This window comes from Acinonyx jubatus, chromosome D4, assembly GCF_027475565.1.
Source record: "Acinonyx jubatus isolate Ajub_Pintada_27869175 chromosome D4, VMU_Ajub_asm_v1.0, whole genome shotgun sequence".
Lineage (NCBI taxonomy): Eukaryota > Metazoa > Chordata > Mammalia > Carnivora > Felidae > Acinonyx > Acinonyx jubatus.
This window is the reverse complement of record NC_069391.1, coordinates 33,295,651-33,301,650: the sequence shown is the minus strand read 5'-3', so window position 1 is coordinate 33,301,650 and position 6,000 is coordinate 33,295,651.

Below are 6,000 nucleotides of genomic sequence, written 5' to 3'. Positions count from 1 at the left end.
AACTGACGGAGCCACCCAGACGCCCTCTAATGTTTCTTTAAAAATGGAAAATGGCCACTGTCCTGAAGACGTGGTGTGGCTTCATGATCCACCAGTGGAAGCATACCCCAGGAATTGCCTTTCTTCTTTCCACTGAGTTACTGGGAGCTACTAGGTCCAGGGCTGGGTGAATATGGCATTTTGGTGACTTCCTGTCCTGTTCACATGCGCTGCAAACCTTCAGTGAACATGGGGAGAGAGGGAGAATTGAGATGAACGTAGCTCTATACCATTGTTTCAAATGAAGGTTGAGAGCCATAGCATTTAACAAAGATCATCCACTCAAATGCCTATGGAGAGAAGGCAGGTAATAATATATATGAGTTAAGTAGCTTGGGTGTAAGGAAAAAAACCCCAGAGTACAAGCAGGATGGTAAATGTCAATTGACACTTGGCTTTGATGTAGTATAATAATAGGGAACAGTGCGGCTATGGTGAATTAAAGAACATATGACCTATATAAAGGAGTACCTCTACTCAGCTGTATTCTACTTCTCAAAAGAAACTGGAAATGCAGATTTTATTTAAATAAAAAATTTGAATAAAAAAATCACTTCGTAGGCAAACGTTGCGCTAACAAAAGCAAACGCATGTTTGCCCCAACATGACATGTGCGTTGTCCATTTGCAAACTGAAACACAGGTCTTCGGACTTATCCATTTCAACCTCTGACCCAGTGGAAGAATTCCCTCTCCAGCCTCCTGATTTGAATGAATCCTTGTGGAGATGGCGCGGCCACTTTCTCTTGAGGCTCTCTATTCCATTATGTAAACTGTTATGTTTGCCGAGCCAAAACTGTCTTCCTGGAACTTACTGCAGTCCGTCCTCCTTTGTCACTTTGATGCAATAAGGAGGAGGATGGCACATTTTATACATGACTGCTTCCCACAGAAGGTAATTGTTGTCATGCCATGCTTTCCCATTCTCCCCGTGACATGATTTCTAGGCTTGTCACTAATTAGTTCCCCCTCCTCCAGAACTGCCCCTTCAGAAAGCGCATGGCCAGAACTGGAGGTGTGACGGCAGGGAGATAAATGCAGACCCCTGGTAACTTTCATCTCCAAGATGCTAAGCAAATGGGGACATCTGCCCTGCTGAGTCACATCTTCCCCCTTTGACATATATTTTGAAGAGATCAGACAATGGGGAAAGGAAAGATCTCACTTTCTGCAAAGCCATGTGGAAAAGTGGAAGGATTTTACTGGGGACGGAGTTTCCTTGGAGATGACCATGGAATTCTTAATGACACTGCATTTGTGTTTAACCTGGGGCCTCGGGACGCTCTAAGGACAGCAAGGAGATACAGCAGCCTGCTCTGGAAGCTCAGCCCTCTTCTTTCTCTTCAGCCTGCCCACTGGCAGACCACTCCTTAGCCTCTTTTAAGATGAATGAACCCCTCGCAATCTTCCTTAGTGTTCAGTCACCCCATGGGAAACTCACGTCTCCTGCCAAGCCACACGGGGAGTGCTGCTGGCCACCCTCAGACCCCTCCTCTCCTCAGCTGGGCCATCTTCTTCTGGCCCCTTTCTCCACACCCCAGCAGCATCAGCCCTGGGCATCAGACCAGTGGTTATGAAGTTTTTGGCTAAAGGGCATTGTGAATCCCTTACTTGGTGGTGGGGAAAGGGTACGTAGGAATACTCTGGGTACCCCTAATCTTACGGGGGAAGAGAACTTGTCTAATGCCCACCCTGTTCCCCAAGGGATGAGAAAGCGAGGCTGCTGATCCGTGAACTTCACATTCTCTTGCTTCCTCTAGCTTTGACCCACAAAGCCTACCTCGCCCCCACCTTCAGGCTGTACGTACAGGGTTGGGGGTGAGTGAAGGTGGATGTTGCAGGTCTTTTCTGCAGATATCATATGAAATCATGACTTCCTGTGGGCCCTGCACTGAGATAACAGCCTCACATCTGGTAGTCCTTAGAACTCAGAGCGGAGGCTCTGAAACCCAATCCAGAAACACTGGTAACATTCCAGTGGCTTTCCTGCTCTGGAGTTAAAATTGACTCCCAAAGCGGCCTTCTGCATGGATGCTGGGAAGAGGCTGGCCCGAAGGTGCTCTCCTCCCTGACTCTTGCCCACACAGTGGAAACTGAGTTTTTAGGAGTGTGCATGAGACTTCTCTAGTTTCCAGTAGGTACAATTGTCATATGGCTTTCTCCTTACTGGGTGGGCTATTGTAGCAAGAAATTAGGAGGGAAGGAGTTAAATGCATGGCCTTCTGACTCTACCTTAATCCCAGAATTTTCCCTCCGTGCCTTCCCTCTCTCCCTTCTCTCCTTTTCTTCTCAGCCCATTGCCTCACCAATTTATCTATAAATCTACTTTGTCTCACAGAAACCTGGTTTTACTGTTTTTTTTTCCTTGAGACTACAGATTGAATGAGATTTGACATTCACTTCTGCTTCTTACAGGAAATCTTTTCCCAAAGCACATTCAGGCTTAGCGTATTGTGTGCTGTTTGTCTTTTTTTTTTTTTTTTTTTTTTGAGAGAGAGAGAGAAAGAGAGAGAGAATCTTAAGCAGGTTCCACTCTCAGCGTGGAGCCCAACGTGGGGCTCGATCCCATGACCCTGGGATCATGACCTGAGCTGAAATCAAGAATCAGATGCTCAACTGAGCCATGCAGGCGCACCTGTGTGCTGTTTGTCTGTCTTCATGTTGCAGAATCTTCATAGGTTCTACATTGATTTTTTTTCCTGCCCAGGAAGAGGCATATTTTATTGAGGTATATACTTATGACGTGTGATTATAGACATTTGTGTGTGTGATTATATGCATATGTGTATATATGTGTAATCACAAATCATAAGTGTACAGATCAAAGAATTTTCATGAAGTGAACACAGGCCTGTAACCAGTGCTCAGACCAAGAACTTGAACATTACCAGCACCCAGAGGTCTTCCTCATATCATCTTTCCCACTACCTATCCCCACCAAGGGTAACCACTATTCTCATGTCTAATAGATGAGCTTTGCTTGTTTTTGAACTTGATATTAATGGGATCTTACAGTACGTCCTCTTTCTGTCTGACTTCTTTCAGTCTGCATGTTTTTCAGATTCTTTCATATTATCACATGTAGTGGTAGTTTTTCCCTTGTTATTATTATATAATATTCCACTCTGAATATATCACATTTTATTTTGTTCTGTTGATAGCGTTTGATTATTTTCCAGTTTATTACCAGCCTAATCATTTAAAAAATTTTTTGGGGGGGCGCCTGGGTGGCGCAGTCGGTTAAGCAACCGACTTCAGCCAGGTCACGATCTCGTGGTCCGTGAGTTCGAGCCCCGCGTCGGGCTCTGGGCTGATGGCTCAGAGCCTGGAGCCTGTTTCCGATTCTGTGTCTCCCTCTCTCTCTGCCCCTCCCCTGTTCATGCTCTGTCTCTCTCTGTCCCAAAAATAAATAAACGTTGAAAAAAAAATTTTTTTAATGTTTACTTTTGAGAGAGAGAGAGAGAGAGAGACAGAGCATGAGCAGGGGAGGGGCAGACAGCAAGGGAGACACAGAATCCGAAGCAGGCTCCAGGCTCTGAGCTGTCAGCACAGAGCCCAATGTGGGGCTTGAACCCACAAACCGTGAGATCATGACCTAAGCTGAAGTTGGTTACTCAACCGACTGAGCCACCCTGGCACTTCCAGCCTGATCATTTTAAGCAGTGAATATCATATCCAAGGCCGGCATTTCTCCCCAAAAGGGTGAGCATCTGCTATCTTGCTTCCTCTGCCCTGGGCTGGGCAGAGTCTTGCCAGATCTGGGAGAACTGAGCTCCTGATTCAGTGATCAGGGACGGGGGATGGGGGGGTCTGCCCAACGGGCCACTCGGGCCGAGTTCTGTCTCTGCTGTAGCTTCTTCCATGTTATTGGCTTGCCTGGGCTTCCACATGGTGAGGGTTTCCCCTGCTCACCTTGTCCAGGCCAGAGGCGCTCACACTGGTGTTTCAGAGCCTCAGGCGATGCCATGGGTGAATCTCAGAGGTATGCAAATCCATAAAATTTAAAAAGATTGAATTTTTATTTCAAGAGAATCTAAAAACAAATTAAATAGGCATCTTCCAGGCCATCGGAATCCAGTTCCTCCCGATGAGGCAGTTTTAGGAAGTGGTAAAGAGGGTATGTTCTGGCATTGTTCCTGTTCAAATTCCCTCTCTACATCTCAGCTGCGAGACTCGGGACAGCACTCATCCTCTATGCCTGAGTGCCTTTAGCTACAAAAGGGCCGCACTAATCATTCCTACTCTGGGGTCCCTGTGAGATCTAAATGAGATTATGCCCGCAAAGCACTTCGCCTGGTGTTCAGTGAACATCAGCCCTCAATCACCATCTGATTTGTGAGTATTGCCTGGGTGGCCCCGTCGCTGGCAATGGCTCATGAGAAAAACACAAAGGTGGATTTAACAGAGAAGTGATGTGTGAGAGCCGAGTGAAGGCCAAACGATATCACGGAGTGCTGAATGAATGAAGTGTTCACAGTGGTTTAAATAAAGAAACGCAGTGTGATGATTGAGTCATCGCACCCGGGCAGGCTGAACTCAAAGGTATGTGCCTGGGAGCAGTCGGTGCTCTGCTCGTGTTGCAAGCTGCGAGTTATTTTTCTGCAAAACCTCATCTATCCCATTAAACCAATGTTGTCAATATGATCTTTATTGGGTTAGTCATTTTATTTGCATTGAACTTATAAATTTGTTTTGCTTTTATGTGAAAGATAGAAGCATGAGCTTGTATTTGGTTGGAAACACATTTAGAGAACTTTCTTTATAAACACAATTTAAAGTCGACGCTGTATCTTAAAAGGTGTCCCTATAGTTTTCAGTTTCAGAAACACTGCTCTGGGGTTTTTGCATTGGCATTCAGATGGAGGGAAATCAAAGGCATTTCCTTTGGTTTGGCACAGAGCCCTAACTCACCACGCGTGGAAACTCTCCAGTTACAGATGTGACAAACCAGAGCTGAGACAGCAGCCAAGACGTCGAGAGCAAAGAGTGCCAAGCCAATAGCTCTTCACTACCACCAGAGCCTGCAGGCTGGGAGCCTGTCCAGTTTCACCCCATTCCAACGCTCCGTGCGTGGACTTTATTTCGTGATCCTGGTTGACCGTTGTGTCACTGGTATTGCCTTCTAAGATTTCTGCTTTTGCATTCAGGATCTTTGAGATTTATGGCTCTACGGGGTAAAATGTTGTCTGTTCCTTAGGTAACCTAGATGTCGTGGAGCAGAGTTCTCTCCTGGCCAGGATTCAAGAGGCCTGCTCCTTGGCAGGCTCACCGTTGAAGATCCAGCACCAGAAAGCTCCAGCCTGGGACCAGTCTTCCAATGAAATCTGTGGGTCCAGTCCTCCCTTTTCTGGGGCCCGCGCCCAATCACAAGGCCTTGGGTCTCCCCAGCCTGCTTTGGCCACCTTGCCTCTGCTCTGTCTTCCAGACCCAGTCACCATGCCTCAGCCCAAATGTCTAATTCTGCAAAAGTCTCATGGAAGATTGTTCTGAGCCAATGGGAGGGCCTGACGCTGGGTGGGACATCAAGGAAGCCAATGTGACTCCCATCCTCGGGGAGCTCATGGTCTGGGGTCGGGAGGAGGGGCCAGCATGAGCATGTACCCAGTGCCGTGAGAGGGGGAGAGCGTCCTGAACACAGAAAATAGGAAGAGAGGATCTCACATCGAGGGATCTAGGAGGGTGTTTTGGATGGGACGTTGAAGGATGGTGGGATCTGAGGTGGGGCTGTAGGCTGAGGGCCCAGCATAGTGCAGGAAGTGCATTCTTTTTTAAAAATTTTCTTTTTTTTTTTTTTTAACGTTTATTTATTTATTTTTGGGACAGAGAGAGACAGAGCATGAACGGGGGAGGGGCAGAGAGAGAGGGAGACACAGAATCGGAACCAGGCTCCAGGCTCTGAGCCATCAGCCCAGAGCCTGACACGGGGCTCGAACTCACGGACCGCGAGATCGTGACCTGGCTG